Source organism: Lemur catta, chromosome 11, assembly GCF_020740605.2.
Source record: "Lemur catta isolate mLemCat1 chromosome 11, mLemCat1.pri, whole genome shotgun sequence".
In the NCBI taxonomy this organism is placed as follows: Eukaryota; Metazoa; Chordata; class Mammalia; order Primates; family Lemuridae; genus Lemur; species Lemur catta.
In genome coordinates, this window is record NC_059138.1 from 6,331,852 (window position 1) to 6,353,653 (window position 21,802).

A 21,802-nucleotide genomic window follows, 5' to 3' on the forward strand; every position below is an offset into this window, starting at 1 on the left:
GGGAATTAATATTAAAGTGCCTATTATTTGCCAGATGCCTTTTTGTTTGTATTTTACTGTGATAACATTCACATTACATGTTTTATTTCTTGTAAAAACCACCCTGCATCTATCAACAGATGAATGAACATTTGGTATATATTAATACATACAATGATATATTATTCAGACATGGAAGGAATGAAATTCTGGTACATGCTATACAACATGGATAGATCTTTAGAACATACTAAGTGAAATAAGCTAGACACAACCTTTTGTACAAAAATCATACAAAATCATGTGATCCCGTTTATATGAGATGGCTAGAATAGGGAACTTCATAGAGACAGAAAGTAAAATTGAGGTTCCCAGGGGCTGAGGGGAGAAGCAAATGGGGAGTTATTGCTTAATGAGTACAGAGTTTTTGTTTGGAATGATGAAAAAATTGTGGAGAGGGATGGTGGTGATGGTTGAACAATATTTTGAATATACTTAATGCCACTGAATTGTACAGTTAAAAGTGTTTAAAATGGTAAATTTTATGTTACGTATATTTTACCAGAATACAAAACTTAACACACCCTGCAGAGGTTTATAGATAAGGAAATTGGTCTAGAGGGTTAGGAATTTGCCCAGGATTATCCAGCTGTGAATCTGCAGTCAGGATCCAAACTTAGTTGTTTGACTCCATATTTTCAACTCCGTATTATCTACTCCACTTACCTGCTGGCTTCCTGGGTGATTACATATATATCAGTTCCTAGAAGAGTGAGTTTGAGTCATTCAGAGAGTTACATTTAAAAGTAAATAATTGTAGTTTGATGGGAAGTACAATCTGATACCCTAGACAGACTAAAAGATGTCTTTGAGGATTCATTTCTCAGCCAGAGCTATAAAAGTATGCATTTGAAGGGGGAATGGAGTAGAGTTTTAAGGGTGTGGTCCTTGGAGGCACAGTTCCTGGATTCCAGTCCCTGAGCTGTCAGTTTGTGCCTGAGGCGTTATCCTCTTGATGTCTGAGCTTCCGTATCTGTAAATTGGTGAAGATAATGATAACATCCACTAAGGTGGTTGTGAGGATTAAAGGAATTAATACATGTGAAACCCTTAGAACTATACCTGGCGTAATGTGTTTGATAAATGATTTTTAGTTATTGTGCCAGTATTTTTAAGAGTTGATGATGTACTTTCTCATTAATAGAACCAAACATTTATCAAGTTGAACGTATGTGCTTAGGGGACTGCTAAGTAAAGAAAATAGTGCTATATGTTTCATCTAATTCTATTTAGAAATGTCTTTCAGTTAAATAAAAGTAATATGTGTTCAGTTTAAAATACTGAAACAATTTAGACACTTATGAAATAGGGCCTTCTTGATCCCTGTGTTCTTGTTTCTTACTTTTTGAGACAGGGTCTTGCTCTATTGCCTGGGCTAGAGTGCACTGGCGTTGTCACAGCTCACGGCAACCTCAAACTCCTGGGCTCAAGTGATCCTCCTGCCTCAGCCTCCCAAGTAGCTGGGACTACAGGCATGTATCACCATGCCCAGCTAATTTTTTAATTTTGTAGAGATGGGGTCTCGTTATTGCCCAGGCTGGTCTCCAACTCCTGGCCTCAAGCAATCCTCCTGCCTTGGGCTCCCAAAGTGCTGAGATTACAGGAATGAGCCACCTTGCCTGGCCCCATCCCTTACCTTTAATAGTTTGGTGTATATTCTTCCTAAACTTTGCCCAATGAATTCATATATGAATGCGTATTTTTACATATATTTTATAAAGATGGGACCAAGTTATTTAGTTCTAACACAACTTTTTTTTAGGTCAATACAGAGATATCTATTTCATTAAAAAAAGCTGATGTTTCCTTAGGGCTCAATATGTCCTTGGAGCTAAGTGCCTTATGTTCATTATTTTATATAGATACTGTAACATTGTGGTCCCCAACCCCTGGGCCATGGCTGGGTACCGGTTTTGTGGCCTATTAGGAAACGGGCTGGCATCACTGCCTGAGCTGCCCACAACCCCATGACACCCCACTCCCCCACCGTCGGTCTGTGGAAAAATTGTCTTCCATGAGACTTGGTCCCTGGTGCCAAAAAGGTTGGGGACTGGTGCATAACAAAAGATGGAGAGATTAGGTAACAAGTAGTTAGTGGTAGAGGAAGGATTTGAATTTGGGCACTTTAGTTTCAGAGCCCTGATCTCTCAGCCAGGGTTCATTTTTTTGTGCGGCCCACAAGCTAAGAATGTTAACATTTTTAAAAGAGTTGTAAAACAACAAACCCCTCCAAGAGACTATGTAAGGGAGACTAGATGTGGCCTGCCAAGCCTAAAATACTTACCATGTGGCCCTTTACAGAAAAAGCTCACTGCTTCCTGCTCTATCAGGCTGTACCTCCTTTGTGAGTAGAATGCACAGTATTTCAGTTTGTGAATGTGTCAGTATACAGTAAATCAGTCCACTATGGTGGATGTTGGTTTTTCTCTCCTCAAAAGAAGTGAACATCCTTATGTGTCTGTGAACACTTGTGTGGCAGCTTTCCATAAGGACAGTTGCTGTTTCAATATTATGTATATTTCTAGTTTTAATAAGTGTTGTCAAATTGCTTTCTAGAAAAGTATTAATTTTTTAGTTAAAACTTCATGGAAATATAATTTACACACAAAATGCACACATGTGAAGGGAATAATTGGAATAGTTTTGACAAGTGTATGGACCTGCACTACCACCTCAATCAAGATAAATAAGATTTCCATCATCTCAAAGTTCTTTCATGCTCCTTTACAAACCATTCCTTCTCAACTACTGATCAGATTTCTCTTGTTCAAGAATCCCATATAAATGGAATTATACAGTATAATAAATATTCTTTTGTGACAGGCTCTTTCATCTAACATGTTTTTGAGATTTATCTGTGTTGCAGGTATCAGTAATTTCATTTGAGTAGTACTCCATTGTATGAATGTACTACAGTTTTTAAAATTCATTTACCTGTTGATGGATACGTTGGGCTGTTTCCAGTTTCGGCTATTAATAAAGCTGCTATGGCCATTTGTGAAAGTCTTTTCTGGACATATGTTTTCGTTTCTCTTGGGTATATACCTTGGATTTGGATTGCTGGGTCATGTGGTAAATATTTATTTCACTATATAAGAAACTGCCAAACTGTTTTCCAAAGTGGTTGTGCCATTTTACATTGTAACTGTACAGGAGTTACAGTTTCTTTGTTATTGCCAACCTTTTAAAATTTTGGCCATGAAACGAGTGTTAAGTATGTCATTGTGGTTTTTATTTGTATTTCCAAGGTGATCAGTGATATTGAATACTTTTTTGTATGTTTATTGGCCATTTATATACTTTTTTTGTTCAAGCCTTTTTTTGCCCATTTTAAAAATTGAGTTGTCTCATTGAGTTGTAAGAGGTCTTTTTATATTCTGGGTACACATTCACATTCTCAGATTGTATTGCAAATATTTTATCCTTAATTTTTAGTTGATTTTATGTATTTTTGGCATACAGATCAAGTTAATGTTAATCCTGGAAGCATAATTATTCAAATTCAGTTAAATTATGTGAAAAATTTATTCCTGATTCACAAGTCATTTAATTCTTAGTGTAAAAAATTGTGTATTTGTCGAAACATGTAAACTAAAAGGATATTATTTATATAAGTACTGTTAGATGTGTGGCATTAGGAATGATTAAATTAAGCTAACTAGTTTTGAGCATGATTATATTTAGTAATTCTTTAAGTTTTCATTTTGCATAATTCATACCTTTTCATTAATTAGTGAGTTAAACTTTAAATATTTTCCTTAAAGGATAAATGAGAATATTAAAAGTAAATTAAAAGTAACCTTGATCTTAGAATGTGGTATATAGAAATGGTGATAAGATTGTATAAAATATACCTATTCTGACAGTTAAGTAAATTTTTTATTATAGAAATTGATGGCTTTTCGGAGTATATATGCTTGATTTCTGCATACTGTTTTATTTCTGTAAAGAACCAGTTTTTTGCTCAACACCTAGTTTGTTTTTACAGTTTTTAGTTTTTTGTTATTATACATAACCTTTCCTTCTCCTTGTTTAATAAAGGGAGGGAAAAAAGCAAGCCTTTAGGCTTCTATTGGGTGTCATATACCACTTTTAGGTGATCATGCCATTGCTCAGCTCAGTCTTCCCATGACTGGATTCAAGTAAGAAATTCCGGAAGCTAGCATTCCAGGTAGTCTATAGAACAGCCCAAACTCTCTTAACTAGTCTTGTCTCTGGTTTTCTTATACCTTTCCCCTGTTGATCTCAATTGGTTTTTTTACTTGTCTGCAGAAAGTTTTACATAGAGATTCTGTGCTCTGTCTTCTTTTTGGAATATCTTCCTTATCATTTTAGCATCTCAAAGATGGCATTTAGCCTATGGCTCAAAACAATTCCCCCCTCACCCCAACCAAACTAGACAGCTTCTCTCCTGCTTGGAAAGAAGTACCATAACATGTGTATTCATTTGTGTTTCTCTCTCTCTCTCACCTTCATTTTAAGCTCTTTTTACTCATCTATGTGGCAGAACTTAGGAAAGCATTTTGTACATTGTGGGTACTAATAAAATATTTGTGAAATTGATTTGGATCAAAGCCCTGAAAACTTGGGAGACCTCTTTTGTAACAATAACTCAGCAAATATGTAAACACCACTCTTATCCCTTAAAGTAGAGCCACCCAGTGAATTTTGTTAGCTGCTGTCATGATATTATTATAAAATTTTAATTTATATCCTTAATAGACTGTTGAAAGAAGTGTTGAGAAACTCCGATGATGTAAAAAAGTGAATGAGGAACATGAAGTAATGATTCTGAAAATTTATCTTATGGTGATCTTTATCACTTGCACTTGTACAAGCTAAATTCATATATATCATATCAAGATGTCTCCAGTAAGTTAAAAAAAAAAGTGTCAAAAAGGCAAAACATCTTCACAGTTTTGTTAATTTTTAGTGCCTTGGGTTTTTTTTTTTTTTTTTTTTTTTCTGGAGACGGTCTTGCTCTGTTGCCCAGCATAGAGTGCAGTGGCATCATCATAGCTCATTGCAACGTCAAACTCCTGGGCTTACGTGATTCTCCTGCCTCCGCCTCCCAAGTAGCTGGGAATAAAGGTGTATGCCACCATGCCTGGCTACTTTTTCTATTTTTAGTAGAGACCGGGTCTCTTGGTAGGCTGGTCTCGAACTCCTGAGCTCAAGCAATCCTCCTGCCTCGGCCTCCCAGAGTGCTAGGATTACAGGTGTGAGCCACTACACCTCACCCAGTGCCTTAGTTTTTGGTACTAAAGACCACCTGAGAAGTGCTCTTAGGCAAAACAGAAAAATCTAACAAAATTAGACTGTAGATTTTCTTTAAACAGTGGAAGAATTTCCATCACTAAAGTGGCTTTTGGATTTTTGGATGTCACAGTCTCTAGTGAAATTTCAGTATATGCTGTTTGTAGGCATATGGGTACCTACCATGTATATAACTTTTGTTATGTTACAAATAATAGAAGTGATTACTTTTTATTGAGAACCTGCCCTGTGCCTAATATACATGCAGTCCCTATATCAAACATTTTACTTTTTTTATTTCGGTAAAAACCACATAACATTAAATTTACCATCTTTACCATTTTAAAACATGCAGTTTAGTAATGTTAAGTATATTCACATTGTTGTGCATCAGATCTCTAAAACTTTTTCATCTTGCAAAACTGAAATTCTATACCCAGTAAACACTAATTCCTACTTTCCCCTCCCCCCAACCCTTGGCAACAACCTTTCTACTTTCTGTTTCTATGATTTTGACTGCTTTAGATACTTCATATGAGTGGAATCATACAGTATTTGCCCTTTTGTGACTGGCTTATTTCACTTAGTACAATGTCCTTAGGGTTCCTCTATGTTGTAGCATGTGACAGGATTTTCTTTTTTTAAGGCTGTATACACTTTTACATCCATTCATCTGTTGATGGACATTGGGTTGGTTGCTTCTGTCTCTTGGCTATTGTCAATAGTGCTGCAGTAAATGTTGACATACAAATATCTCTTCTACATCCTGCCTTGAATTCTTTTGGATATACAGTTGACCGTCAAAGAACACAGGTTTGAACTGTGAGGGTCCACTTATACACACATTTTTTTTTTCAACCAAATGCAGGTGCAAAATATAGTATTCGTGGGATGTGAAACCCATGTAGATGGAGGGCCGACTTGAGTGTGAGTGGATTTGGGTATACAAGGGCAGTCCTGGAACAAATACCCTGAGTATACTAAGGAATGACTGTACATCTAGAAGTGAGATTGCTGGATCACATGGTAGTTCTATTTTTAACTTTTTGAGGAACTTCTATATTATTTTTTATAATGGCTGCACTATTTTACAATCCCATGAATAATGCACAGTGCTTCCAATTTCTTTATATCTTTGCCAGCACTTGTTGTTTTCTGGTTTTTTTAATAGGTGTGAGGTGCTATCTCATTGTGGTTTTGATTTGTAGTAGCGATACTGAACATTGAACATCTTTTCATGCTTAGTGGTCCCAAACATTTTATGTTTGAATTTGTTGAAAATAATGCATTTTAATTGTTTTAAAAGTAAATAACCATGCATTGTTTGTAAAATGGGAAAAATAGAATCTGCCCTTATGAATATTATAAAAGATTCTATTAAGATGAACTTTATAATTTTTTAACAGTATGCTCGATCTATCATTAATTAGGAAAAAATTGCAGTATCCTTATGCATAAAATTCTGATCTAAAGTGTGTCATGTTCAAATTGTTTAGTAGTGCATGCAAAATTGGCAAATATATTATTAAATCCTCTCCCTAAAGGATACTATGAGTATGCTACCATGAAAATTATTTATGTGTCAGGAAAGGCTGGGAAATATCCTTCTGAATAACCAGTGAGGACTTGTAGATGGCAGAAATGTTGCTTGAACAGGCATAGAGGAAGAAAGTGTTGAGTTATTGTCCCATTTACCCATTTAAATAATTTTGCCTCTTTGGACAATATTTGCCTGCCTGAAATAGGGAGCTCAAGTTGTGCTATAAAGAAGATATTTTTGAAGGGCTACTTCCCACCAGCAGCTTGATGTTGTGCAAAGAATGGTAGCCTGTGCTATTACACTAGTTACATTTCCTTGGCAAGTCACTTTTGTGGATCTTACCATCATTGTAAAATGAATGAGATGAATAAATAGTGGAACAACTTGTGTTACTGAGTATCTACCATGTGCATGCAGAGAGGATATCTTTATTTTGCAGATGAAGAAATTGAGGCTTGGTGAAAAAGTAACTTGGCTAGGTTTCCACAGCTAGTAGGACCAAGGTCCCTCAAAGAACCAGCTTTTGAGCCGAGTATGGTGGCTTGTGCCTGTAGTCCCAGCTACTTGGGAGGCAGAGGTGAGACGATTGCTTGAGGCCAGGAGTTTGAGACCAGCCTGGGCCATACAGTAAGACCCCATTTCTTGGGGGGGGGGGGAAAAGGCATTTACTGCCTCTGGGTCCATTTTAGCTCAAATACTGGCATTGTGTGAGCACTTGATTTCTGTTATCCACTTAGAACTTTGTCTGGAGAGTTTGAGAAATAGGGGGCTTAAGTTCACATTAACATCACAGGTGAATGTGTGATTCTCCCTAGCTGGCATTTAATTGAGTAATTATATTATTATATTTCTCCCAAATTCTTTATCAGTTAATCAATTCACAAAATACCTAATGCTAATTGTCAGCTTCTTTTGTCTTCAGTTTCTCTGCATTGCGGGTGTAATAGCACCTAAAAGCTTTTTCCATAATGGAATATGATGTATCTGACTAGCTTTGTAAACAATTCTAAATTGGGAAGTTCAAACTTACTAGTTCCAGTTTTTCTTATAGAATTTATCCTTGTAGTTAAAGAAATAATTTTTCTTTACCATTTGTCCGGTGTTGCTTGTTATTCACTAATAGTATATAACTGGCCAGCTGTACTATACACATTTTCTAGAAAAGAATTTCTTCAAACTATTTTATTGGGTGCCTCAGTCTTTGTCCATTAGGGCTATTGAAATAAAGGGTTGAATACTTTCTTCCTTACCCTCTAGAAAGAGACATTCTGTACTAGTGAAATTACCAACTTTTAGATCTAGACTACCATACAGAAAGTCATGTTTTTCTCCCTTAGAATCTATAGGGCCTTAATGTTAGCCACTCTCCCTAGCCCTCTCACTTCTTTTCCCATAAGTGCAGGGGTATAAGTCTTTTTTCTCTCCTAAAAACCTTAGTATTAATTTGGAAGTTGCAAGAAATTGAAGGTAACTGTAGGAATTATATAACTGGTTTCCCTGTGGTTGGTCATTTCTTTACAGCATTTCCATAGGTTTTTGGAGACTCAAAAACATAGTTTATCTGGGCTTAATTATTTTTGATAAATAATGTTATAGTAATAAAATAATTTAGTAGATATATATGGTTAAATTATTTTCATTTGTTTTGTGCTGCTATAACAGAATACCTGAGAATTGAGTAATTTATAAAGAACAGAAATTTATTTCTCATGGTTCTGGAGGCTGGGAAATCCGAGATCAAGACACTGGCATCTGGTGAGGACCTTCTTGTCCTCATGTGGCAGAAGGTGGAAGGGCAAGTGGGGAAACAACTCCCTCTGTCACACCCCTATGTAAGGGCACCTAATCTCACCAGTCTCTTAAAGTCTCCACCTCTTATTACTGTCACATTGGAAACACCTGAATTTTGGAGGGGACATGTTCAAACCATAGCATGAATACTGACAAATCTCATCAATTGTTAAGTAAATATTTGAAGAGTTTGAAGTTTTCTAGTGCTTCAGCAGTATATTTGTATTTGTGATAAACAAATATAAGGAAATCATGGAAAGGCTTATAGCTCATAACTGTGCCTACCTCCTTTACTTGTATCTTATGCTTAAACTACTACTTTCTTAGCAAGATCATGAACTTCAGGGCCAAGAAGAGCCAAAGGAATTTCTGAAGGGTCTCTGCTTCAGTGAGGGGTTCTGTTGGTAATCCAGAGACTAAAGAAATGGCACTTGCAAGTGTTCATACTTCTGTGAAAGAGCTGTCTGTGGTATGCATCGAACTCATTGAAACCACTAGATAACGGTTACTTGGTTTAGGATAACTGGAAATTCTGAGAGGTTCTGTAAATGCTTTGGGATTAGTATAATAGTTTGAACCACTTAGTCCATTTTATGATTCTGTCTTCAGAATATTGAAGGAATTGCATCTTATTTGGGGATTAGAATATAAGGCCAGTGTACAAGGCACAAATAGTATGCAGACAGAATTACCCGTGAAAAGTTTGTAGGAAGATAGATGCCTTATCACAAATACCTTCTCTTTTGGTCAAGACCAGCGCATTTTTCCTCTAGAATGAGAACAGATCATTGTTCTGTTGAGCACAAAGTTTTTGGTTTATGCTTAGGGTCAATGCTATGTGAAACATTCTTATCTTTGAACACGAGAATCACTCTGAGCGGCTATATACTCTCAGTTTGAGAGATGTGCAGAGCAGGTTGTAGAAACAGCAGATTCATGACACTTCTCTCATGCTCACTTAGGCACACACTTATTGTCTGGAATGGTGGGTAGATCCTTTGTATTTATCTAAATTGAACTTTCTTTAAAATATTGGTCAGTCAATGTAGATTGTTAGATTTGTGTAAGTTAAATTAGATGTTGCTGCTTATGTGAGGTATAAGATTTAAAATAGACTAGCAGAAAGAACATCTGGTATTAGACTTATCTACCTTTTCATTCTGTTTGCGTTTATTCAGTGGAGTGTTGAAATAACAGGTATCGCATGTCGTATCTTTGAGTTATAATGAATTGTATATCATAGCTTTAATTTCAGGTACTTAATTTTTTGTTATATTTTCCCTCCAGTAGTGTCTCAGTAAACTGAGAACATACCCAACAAAATGAGAGGATTTTACTTATAAAACTGATTTTTAGTATAGTTTTCAAGGAAAACTTTAACCTTTAGATGTCTGTTCAGTGAATCTGTTTTATCTGTTCAAATTCTTTAAAACATTTACTATAAGGCAGGAGTCTGTGGTCTTCATGTTGAACTCATGAGTTTACTCTTGTTGAAAAGAGTGATCTGATTTTTGTGGAAAATACATTACTGCTAATCTACTCACTTTTGCTGTAAGAATCAAGTTAATGTTTTCTATCATTCAGCTAAGATTGTTGCTAAATTACTGTAATTTTCCTTTGCCTTTTAACATTTTAGTACTGCTGAAACCAGGCCTACAAATATGATCTTTATTTCTTCTCTTATTTTCCCCTATCATTAGTCACTGTCATATCTTTTTCCTAAAGATTTCTTCAACACAAATGCTGTTGATTATACTTTCTCATCCGTAGTTGCATGTACAAATAATCCACTAAAGTGCAGGCACTGAAACCTGTTGTATTTTCCACATTTGGATGGATCTCCCAGGATTTAGCACTTTCAGAATGTTCAATAAGTTATTATTGACTGGTTGATAATACCTCTATTCCTGCCTTTCCCCCAGGTCCTCCAACAGCCATTTCTTTTAGCATTTTGCAAGTCATTTGGGTGGAATGTTTGGGTCCCACAGTAATTAGCTTGTGTGTTTTTATCATTCTTCTTTTTTCTTTTTTTTTTTTGAGACAGAGTCTCACTTTGTTGCCTGGGCTAGAGTGAGTGCCGTGGCATCAGCCTAGCTCACAGCAACCTCAGACTCCTGGGCTTGAGAGATCCTACTGCCTCAGCCTCCCGAGTAGCTGGGACTACAGGCATGCACCACCATGCCTGGCTAATTTTTTCTCTATATATATTTTTAGTTGTCCAGATAATTTATTTCTATTTTTTAGTAGAGATGGGGTCTCGCTCAGGCTGGTCTCAAACTCCTGACCTCGAGCGATCCACCCGCCTCGGCCTCCCAGAGGGCTAGGATTACAGGCATGAGCCACCGCGCCTGGCCCATTCTTCTTTTTTTTAAACAATAGAGGCATTCAAGAAGCAGAACGGTCCCTGGAACAAGATTTTTATTTTATCTTTCTTTTATGGGTGTAGGGTAAGGTGAGAGTATATAGGGAGTTGGTTGGTAGCATGAGGTTGTTTTAGGGTGTTGCAGAGGGTCAGCAGGGTGACCAAGACCATTGATGGTATGTTCTTACAGTGGTGATGGGTAGGGGTAGGAGAAGATGAGTGAAAACAGAAGCATTTTGTTTAAAACAAATTGTTAGGTATTAGTCTCTTAATTTGGCACAGATGTATGACAGACTTTCATTTGAATTCTATAGATTGACAAAGTTCCCTTCATTAAATATTCCTCATGATTTTTATTTGCTTTTCTTTTTAGTTGCAAGAGTGGTAATTTCTAAATTTCATTCTTATAAGTCTTTTAGAAATATATAATTTGAATATATTGCCTGTTCTAGGTTCTCTGCTAGGCAAATGAAAAGGCAGGGTATTAATGGTTTCTGATTGATACGGTATCTGGGTGTACTTATGGCAGCTTTTCTCCAAATGTGGTCCTAGACCCTAGGGGATCTGTGAGGTCAAAACTGTTTTCATAATTATACTAAGATGTTATTTGCCTCTTTTTTTTTTTTAAACTGTTGACATTTGTACCCATGGTGCACAAACAATGATTGGTAAAGGCTGTTGGCACCTTAGTACTTGTAACAAAAAAGGCCACATTTGTTTGAGAATTTTTTTTTTTTTTTTTGAGAGAGAGTTTCACTCTGTTGCCCCGAGTAGAGTGCCGTGGTGTCAGCCTAGCTCACGGCAACCTCAATCTCCTGGGCTCAAGCAATCCTCCTGCCTCAGCCTCCCGAGTAGCTGGGACTACAGGCATGCACCACCATGCCCTGCTCATTTTTTCTGTATATATTTTTAGTTGTCCATATAATTTCTTTCTATTTTTTAGTAGATTCAGGGTCTCTTGCTCAGGCTGGTGTCGAACTCCTGAGCTCAAACGATCTGCCTGCCTCGGCCTCCCAGAGTGCTAGGATTACAGGTGTGAGCCACCTGGCCTGACAATGTTCTTGATGAAGTAGTAAAAATGATTAATTTTATTAAATCTTGATCCTTGAATGCATGCATTTTTAACATTTTGTGCAACAAGATGGGCATGTGCATGAAGTGCTTTTGTTGCATATTGGAATAAGTTGGATTTCAAGAAAAAGCACTTATGTGATTAAGTTGCAAACTACAGTAGCTACTATTTTAGTAGAAAACTCCACTTTTACTTAAAAGAGGGGATGAAAAACCATGGTTTTTTAGTCTTGGGTATTTGGTAGACATTTTCTAAGATTAATGAAGTGAACCTACCACTCCAAGGGAAACAACTGACCATACTTGTTGGCAATGAGAACATTTGAGCTTTCAAGCAAAAGTTAGAATTTTTGGAGAACTTGTATCTGTAACTGTGAGCCTGACAGTTTCCAAGTACTTAAAGATTTTTCTGATGAGATTAGTGGGTTTAACAAATATGATTTTTTGAAATATGTCAATTTCTGGAAAATCTGCAGTGGACTGATTTTTCCAATGAGGAATGATGATGTTATAACATCATGCATGGATTAAAGATTCCTTAAAAGTGAATAGACCAGTGAATGCTAATGTAGCAGAATAGGAAAAGTTCATTGGTACAATTTCAGATTCCATGTTGCATCTAATCTTGTAAGAAACTACCACTGTTTAATGAAGTATGGTGGTTGTCTTTAAGAAAAGCACGTATGAGATTGAATTGTAAGCTGAACTAGCCACTTTTTTCATAGAACAGTTTTGGTGTAATATCAAAGCATGAGATCTACAACTACCTCAAAAGGCTATTCAAACATTCTTCCCTTTTCTGGATAAATATCTGTTTGACATAGAGTTTTCTGCATACCAAAACAACATATTAGCATAAATAGGATGTAGAAGCAGATATGAGAATCCAGCTGTCTTCTGTTAGATATTAAAGAAATTGGCAAAAATGTAAAACAATGCCACTCACTACTTTTTAAAAGGAAAATTATTTTTAAAAATAAAATGTGTTATTTATATTAACATGACAGTTGGCCCTCCATATCTGCAGGTTCCGCATCTGCAAATTCAACAATCTTGCATCAAAAATATTCACGGAAAAAACCCAATAAAATAACAATACAACAATAAAAAATATAAATAATACAGTCTAACAGCTATTTACTTACATTGCATGAGGTGTTATAAGTAATATAGAGATGATTTACAGCGTACAGGAGGATGTGCTTAGTAGGCTTTATGCAAATATGCCATTTTATATAAGGGACTTGAAAATCCATGGACTTTGGTATTCATGGAATTCCTGGAACCAATCTCATGTCGATAGCCTAGAGATGACTGTAATAAGCATGCTATTAAACTATTTTTAATACAATGAAAAAGTAAATTGTAAAAATTTGTTGTTTTTCATTTCTATCATGTTAAATATTGATAGCTATAACACATAAAAACTAAACAAGTCATGAGACCAGAATACTCAAGAATGACATTATGGTTTTCTTCCTTTGAATTTTCTGCCTTGTTTTTCTATGCTAACTAGCTACTACACAAACAATTAATGTCTTAGTCTGTATTATAATTTCCAAATTCTCTGTCATAGTAGTGGCTCATTTAGGACTCCATTATCTTTTGATCTGTTTTTCCTTCTCCTCATATGACTGTATCTGGATTTTTAATTTTAGAATGTCTCTTGCCATCTTTTTTCTCTATTTCCACTGCTGTCCACCCAGTTAGGGCCCTTAATTCCCGAAATACTTCAGTATTCCAGTTTTTCCTCATACGGTGATTTTCCAGACTTGAGTGTTGAATGGAATCTCAGGGTTGACTTGACGTTAATTTTACCAGTATGATTTCTAAAAATGTACTGATATAAACTCCTTGTGGTAAAACCAAAACAAATTTACAAATTAAATATAGGCCATCAAATTAGCTACACATATTTAATGATGCTATTTTGTTAAAACTGTATACCCAACATTAGAGCTTGTCATAGAATGACATAGCCTCAGGACCAGTTTGTAATCAATTTCTTTAATTTGACTTAATAATACTAACTTGGAGAATGGCTATTTGCATAAACGTATTATATAAAATGGTATAACTTTTAGTCTTTATTTGTTTAGGATGATTAGACCCACTAGTTAACCAGAAAAGGGCCAGCTATCAACCCTTGAATGCCAGTTTTGATGCCTGTTGAAAATTCTGTAAAGCTGTGATCACTGAGGCATTGTGGAGTTACTGAAATCTGCCTTCAGTGGATATTTAATGTAATTATTCTTGAAATCTTTATCAGAAAAAAAAGTATTGCCTGTTTTACTACTGGGTTTGCTGTTAGTGAATTGTTGGTTGGTGGGATCTCCACATTGCCTTGGCTTCGCAACACAGCTAGGCCCCCAGGTGTTTCAGCACAGCTTCCTCTGTTTGCCAGCCTTGCTTTACCTCACTTACCTGTTTTGTTTCCTGTAGCACTCAACACCATCTTATATGCTAAACATTTTACTTTGTTTTTGATTGTTTCCATCCAACTAGATTTTAAGTTCTATGAGGTCACAGATTTTTGTCTGTTCGTTAATTGCTAAATCTTCAGTTTCTATTGTAGGGCCTGGCATGTATTAGATGCTCAGTAAATATTTGTTAAATGTATATTAACACTTCTCTTTATTCAACTGCAAACTCAAATGTTCTTTTCTGTGTTATGTGCTTCCAGCTGGGGACAGAGGCCACGTTTGTCTTTAAACATAACTAAACTGGCCCTGAATTGTATAGAATCTTTTTGATTGATCAGTACATGTTTAATCAGTGGAACAATTACCCCCCTTGATTCAGATTCTGTATTTCTATTAATGCAGCCTAAAAGTGCAGTATCTCTTTAAATAGATGTATCATTATATAGGCCCCTATGGAGATGGTTTTTTTTCCTTTTAAATTACCCCAGTTTTAAAATAGTTACATGATATGTGGGAATTTTTTTCCTCAAATTCCTTTGAAGTTAAAATTTATAAAAATACCAGGTATCTTAATTACTACCTGTTTTCTTCAACCACATACTTTTTTTTTTTTATAATTTTTTTTTTTTTTTTTGAGACAGAGTCTCACTCTGTTGCCCAGGCTAGAGTGCTGTGGCGTCAGCCTAGCTCACAGCAACCTCAAACTCCTGGGCTCAAGCAATCCTCCTGCCTCAGCCGCCCAAGTAGCTGGGACTACAGGCATGCGCCACCATGCCCGACTAATTTTTTCTATATATTTTTAGCTGTCCATATAATTTCTTTCTGTTTTTAGTAGAGATGGGGGTCTCGCTCTTGCTCAGGCTGGTCTCGAACTCCTGAGCTCAAACGATCCACCTGCCTTGGCCTCGCAGAGTGCTAGGATTACAGGCGTGAGCCACCGTGCCTGGGCAACCCCATACTTTTTAAAATAATTCTAATTATCTGTTTGAATTTTTTTGTTTTTTTCCTATTTAACATTTTATATAGCATTTTCACATTTTTTATGTATTTCTGGTTATCATTTTTAAAAGTGAATGCCATTTTTAAAAATGAATGTCTTTACATTGGGTTGTTACAACCTAATTCTCTTTTTTAAAAAAATTTATTTTGGAATAATTTGAGACTTACATAACCATGGTATTTTTGTCAAAACTAAGAAGCCAGTATTAGTATGTCATTATTAACTTGAGACTTTATTTGAATTTTACCAGTTTTTCCACTAATGCCTTTTTTGTTTGTTTCAGGATCCAATCCAGGATCTCACTTGGTTTTCATGTCTCCTTAGCCTCTTCAGATCTGTGGTTGTTTCTCAGCCTTTTTCTTTTGTTTGTTTTTCATGACTTATTGAGAGTATTAAAGAGTATTGATCAGGTATTTTGTAGGAATGTACTTCGATTTTGGTTTACCAGATGTTTTCTTGTGATTAGACTGAGGTTATAGGTTGTGAGGTTTGGGGGAAGGAGACCGCAGTGAAATGCACTTCCCATTACATCATGCAAGGGTGTACATCATAGCAACATGACTTGTCACTGGTGATGTTAACCATGATCACTTGGTTATGGTGGTGTTTTCCAGGTTTCTCCTCTGAAACATTACTATTTCCCTTTTCAGACTTTCTTCTTTGAGAGTGAGTCACTTACTCTGGCTCACACTCAAGGGGAAGGGAATTGAATTCTGCCTCCTACAGTGGGGCAGTATATACATATATTAGTTGGAATTCTCTATAAGGAAGGTCCCTTCTCCTTTATGTATGTATTTATGTATGTAGTCACTTACTTATATCATAGACTCACAGATATTTTATTAAGTATAATACTGTTATGATTTATTTTGCTGTTCAAATTTACAGCTTTGGCCATTGGAAATTCCATCATTTTGGTTCCTATCTTTGACATATCCCTGACCTTTCATCTTTTGAGCATTACCTTTCTGCTACAGGCTTGTCTTGTATTTTCCCTGTCTCAGCCCTAGAATTAACCATTTCTACAGAGCCCTGCTTCCTTGTATTGGAGGATGGTATTTAGAAACAAAGGTTATGGGTGCCCTGTATGCTTATCGCTCCTGAGGTGTTACTGCTTCTAGACACTCTGTTGGACAGAGCTTGGAAATACACGTATGTCAGCTAATCCACATTTGGGTACATATATATGTTTCCTTATTTTACTGCATATATTTTAAAATAAATATGAGTTTATACTGTATCTGTGACTCTAATTCATCACCACTCCTTGCTTATTTGTAACTACTTTTTCTGACATTGAGAAACCTTGCTCAATTATATATGATTTATTTGCTTGTTCAACTCTAGTATACACGTAGAGTCCTTTCAGAATTACAAACTATAATAGTACCTTGTGAGAAACAAATTTACCAGCTAGCATAGTGTTTACGTACAGTGCTTTTTGTTGTTATCCTTCCGGTATCTAGTCAAAACAGATTGTCCAGAGTTATGTAGGCTAGCTCCTCCCCTCAACCCTCTTCGCCTTTCATGAGGCTGTCATAAGATTGTAATATAGTTAGACTCATTGTAGAGTCCGCATTCCATCCTGAGATCCACTGATAGCCTGTTTTGTTTTTATTTGTATAGTTTATCATTTTAAAAAATGATTGTCTTTACATCAGGTTGTTGTCTAACTTAACTTTTTCATGAATGTTGTAATTCCTGATCTCACTCATCTGCAGTTTTTTTAGTTGATAGCCAGTACTTATTGTCTCCCTGGCACTGTCTATGCACCTTACACAAATTTATTTCTGGTGACGACTCCATGAGGTACTCTTGAATTAACCTCTTTTTTGTGAGGAGAGTGAGGGACAGAGATGTTAATTGCCCGTGTTCACACACAGCTGGGAAGTGGGAGAACTGGGATATGAACCCAGGTAGTCTGGCTTTGGAGTCCAAGCGTTTGCCTTTTGTTTAAGACTGTTTATAGGACTTAGACTAAATGCTGCCTTATTAATTGAGCTTATTGTTTGAACTTAGTTTGGAATGGAGAGTGCTGCTGCCCCCTCTTTGCCTGGCATCCATAGCAGGCCTTGTTAATCGTGATAACACTCTTTCCTGCTACGCTAGGACATCGCCTGGCCTGCGAATCCTTTAGAAATAACCCTTAAAGTGGTTATATGAGATGAAACCTATTTATCATCTTTGATCTTGTCTTTCTTGAATCCTGATCCTAGTATCCAGTGCATAGCACTGTGCACCTCCTTCTCTTGGATTCCTCTCTCATGTTTTTTCACAGGGTCCATGTTTTCTGTATTTCTCCTCAGCCATAAGATCTGCTTTTCTTAGGTAATTTTTATCACTTACCAATAGTTTAACATCAATATGTCTAAGTTCTCTTTATATTGTTTTCCTTATCCTTACCTGCAAAATCTTATTTACCATTAATTTACTATTCAGTGTATCGAAACAATGGACTTTAACTTAATTGAAATTGTTAAATGAGACTAACAGCTGCCTTCAAAGCATTTAAATATAAAAGCACTATTGAAACTGGAGATTTTTCGTAATAGGCAATTTTATGGCAATCTTGCTGTGAAGTAAACATTTCTTAAGGAAAGGACATCAAGAATGTTGTAATCATATTACTGACATTTTGTTGGGTTCGGGTTTGATTTTATTTAGCCTGGTGTTCAGTTAAGAGTCAAAGTTAATGCTATTAATTTAGTTAGGAAGGATAAGTAGTACATGTTGTTTATTTTGTTTTCTTCACACAAGTAGAAACAGGAACATCTATTTGGCCAGGCCAAATAGATGGCTATTCCGCTGATTAAGCAGATCCTTTAGGAAGAAGAAAGGCATCAAGAACACTGGTGGTGCCTGGGTTCCTTTTTATTTATTTATTTTTGGATTCTTCAGTCATTGAAAGCTGAGTAAGGAGGGGCAGGAATGTCTTTTGTAATGGCCTTTCACAGGTGGGGTAGGGTTGCACGTGAATGAATGCTGATTCCTTGGGCTTGTGTCTTGGACATTCCCTGGGGGCCTCTGTAAACCTGAGAGGTTGGAGGCAGCCCTCCTCTTTCTGGTGATGCTTTTGATGATAATGAAATAAGCTATGAGAACCCATCTTCCATTAATTCAGACATTTCTTGTACAGTTGGTCTTCTGTATCTGTGGGATTCCACATTTGTGGGTTCAACCAACTGTGGATCAAAAGTATTTGGAAAAAAACCAAAAGAGTCTGTACTGGACATGTACATACTTTGTTTCCTTGTCATTGTTCCCTAAACAATATAGTATAACAACTATTTACATAACAGTTATGTTGTATTAGGTATTATAAGTGATCTAGAGATGATTTAAAGTATATGGGAGGATATTCATGGGTTATATTCAAAGACTATGCCATTTTATATCAGGGACTTGAACATCCATGGATTTTGGTGTCTGCGAGGGGATCTTGGAACCCGTCCCCCATGGATACCAAGGGACGGCTGTATTTATAGTCTCAGTGGTAAGTATGTATTTCAGATGCCTTCTATATTTCATGTGGCAGAAAACCTAATCCAGACAGGTTTAAGAAGAAAAAGTTGGGGAGATTTCTTGGCTCCGTAACAGAAAACTTCTGGAATTGATTTGGCAAGTTATACCTGATTTAGGGCTCAAGTGATGTGACGAGGGCCCATTTTTGGCTTTGAGTTTTGGTTTTTTGTTGTTGCTGACTTTCTTCTTTGCGGGGTCTTTTTTTTTTTTTTTTTATGGTTGTAAGATGGCTTCCAGCAAGTCCTTGGACAAAATTTTCCAGGTTTAAGTCTAAGGGAAGAAGAGTGAGCATTCTTGTCCTAGTATTGCAAGGAAACCTTCTGAGATTTTCACTGTGACTGGACTGATTCTGGTCATGTATCCAACCCTGTACCGGTCATTGTCTCCAGGGAGGTGTGGTACCTTGGTCAGGCCAGGGTCACAAGCAACTTGAGTCAGCTTCCTCTGATATACTTGAGTTCTCAGAGAAGAAGTGTGAAGTTCCCACAAAAGGTGAATTGATGCTGGGTGGCAGAAACAACATAGTGTCTACTCCAATGGGACAAAGTAAGATTATAAGGGCATGGTGTTCAGGGTATTTGTGAGTTTGGTTTGATTCATAAAATAGACTCTCTGCACAATGTAATTTTCCTTTATTTTACTTAACCTATATAAATGTAATTTTATAAGGTGTTACTATATTCTGTTAAGACTTTGATAGTCCCCTGCCATATTCTGCTTTGGCTTTTGCATTAAAGAATAGATGTTGTTTTGGTTTTACTGTATACATGTGGAATCTTGTTTTAAAGACTAGAGTTATAATTTTTTTTTTTTTTTGAATAAGAGAAGCTATTTTCATATCCTGGATAAAATTCATATTAGTGTGATTTCTTTCACCTATGAAACTAAACATATGTTTTGAAAGAAAAATTTAAAAACCAGATGTATTCACAAGGTCCTCATCCATTTAGTATTAATAGCAAGTAATTTTAATAAAGTTTCCCTTCTGCAAATATATTAAATATGAATATTTGGAATTGTATTTTAATACTGTACTTGGTTCCAGTATTATGGAAAGATCACTGACAAGGGAATCAGAAGACCTGATTTGAATCTGTCATTTGTTGTGGGAGGGAGGCAAGGGGAGTTAATATCTGAAGGCTCACTCTATGCCAGGTGTAGGTAGAGCTGGGTGTGTTGCATGCATATTTGGTGTTTGTAACCAAACTATGATCTAGATGTATGGATAAGGACTTTAAGGCAATATCAGCTTCCTTAACAGGAAGTCTCAGAAGCTCTGGGTTTTATGCTCAGGATTTCTGGTTGGTCCCCGAGATTCATCTCTTCTTGGGGGTTTCTTGGTAAGAGCAGACATTTCCTCATTTTTCTGGCTCAAGTGGGGATAGTCCACCCTTCCTTTTCATACCTCTAGGTAAACTTTTCAAATGATGTGCTGATAAAAGTTACTCATTATCAGTGTAGGTTAATAGACCTGGTTTTTTGCTTTTGTTTGTTTTTAAGTCTATAGTAATCCTCTTTATCAGTAGTTTTGCTTGGAATGGTTTTAGTTACCCTCGGCCAACTGTAGTCCAAAAATATTAAGATATTTTGAGAGAGAACACAGTCACATAACTTTTATTATAATGTTATAATTGCTCTATTTTATTAGTTATTACTGTTAATCTCTTACTGTGCCTAATTTATAAATTAAACTTTATCATAGGTATGTACGTGTAGGAAAAAACACATAGATTTTACAAATGAATAAAGATGGTTCTTGCTATTGAAGCACTTACAGTGGGGGTGGAGTGGAGTGAAAAACATGAAAATGTTATTTTAATATGTTGTGAATGCTATGATAGTGGGTGGGAGTTTGTTTAACGTAAAACATCCTTTTAATTGTTGCCTTAAACTTCATCTTTTTAAAAAAAAATAGATCTGTCTGTTTAGCCCCATACTTACAAAGAACAGTCTGAATACTCAGATTTTTGTCGTGATATACTTTATTAGAAATGTTGTTATTAATGGTAGAGACAGCATGGAAGGTATTCTAGAATATTAGACAAGGAGGGTTCTAGTACTAAAACATAAACTGCTAACTCATGTAGTATCTCTTTACCAAGACATAAAAATGTACATCCTAAAAAATGAATTGTAATAATACCCACATTGCACATCCATGAAAACTAAACTCGTTTCTGTGGTAGGCTTTATTGCACAGGGTTGCTACCTCTAAGGACCAAGAATTTGTCGAGGCAGCAGATGGACTGGTTTGATTAGCCTATGAGCTACTGAGGCTACAGATAATCCCTTTTCTTTTCAGTTCCTAGGCCTTTGAAGTGCTAAGTGGTCTGAAAATAATTTGCATAGGATTACTTAAGCTCATCTACTAATTGATTAGCAGATATGGAAGAAAATAGTTGCCTCAAAGTTATTTTTTTAAAAATAAAGCTCCATTTCTTCCTAAGTTTGTTGTCCTTTGGTCCCACTTCACTGCCTTCCTAACACCATTTCTACTTTACCTCAAAGAGAAGGGGTCATCTTGAGTTTAGTCTTCCGGTTTCTAACGACTGTCTCAGCTTTGCTCCGCTGTAGCCGCCCACAGACAAAGTCACACTTCGAACCCTTTTACTTGGAATAGTTCTGTCTTGATAATTTCATTTTACCTTATTTCAAGTTCTGAAATTCCTGCGCATTCATATCTCTTCATTCTTCTCGTGTCCTCAGTCCTTTTAATTTGTGACTTTCACCTCTAGGTTCATCCTTGTTGAAGGTGTGCCAGCCAGACTTCTGTCACTGCCATCCAGCTTTCTCTTGTT

The 21,802-nt window shown here is 36.3% G+C and overlaps 1 protein-coding gene across 8 annotated transcripts in view; it reads left to right on the plus strand.

Moving 5' to 3' along the window:
• The window catches only part of EZH2 (enhancer of zeste 2 polycomb repressive complex 2 subunit), a 65,854-nt gene that overhangs the window by 3,854 nt on the left and 40,198 nt on the right, over positions 1-21,802 (plus strand). For 3 of the 8 annotated variants that reach the window (XM_045565101.1, XM_045565104.1, XM_045565107.1), the window contains exon 1: positions 18,885-18,975. The exons of the other annotated variants lie outside the window; for them this stretch is intronic. The gene's annotated coding sequence lies outside the window, so the exon portion shown is untranslated. Of the gene's footprint in view, positions 1-18,884; positions 18,976-21,802 lie in introns of those variants that run through there. 8 annotated transcript variants of the gene reach the window in all.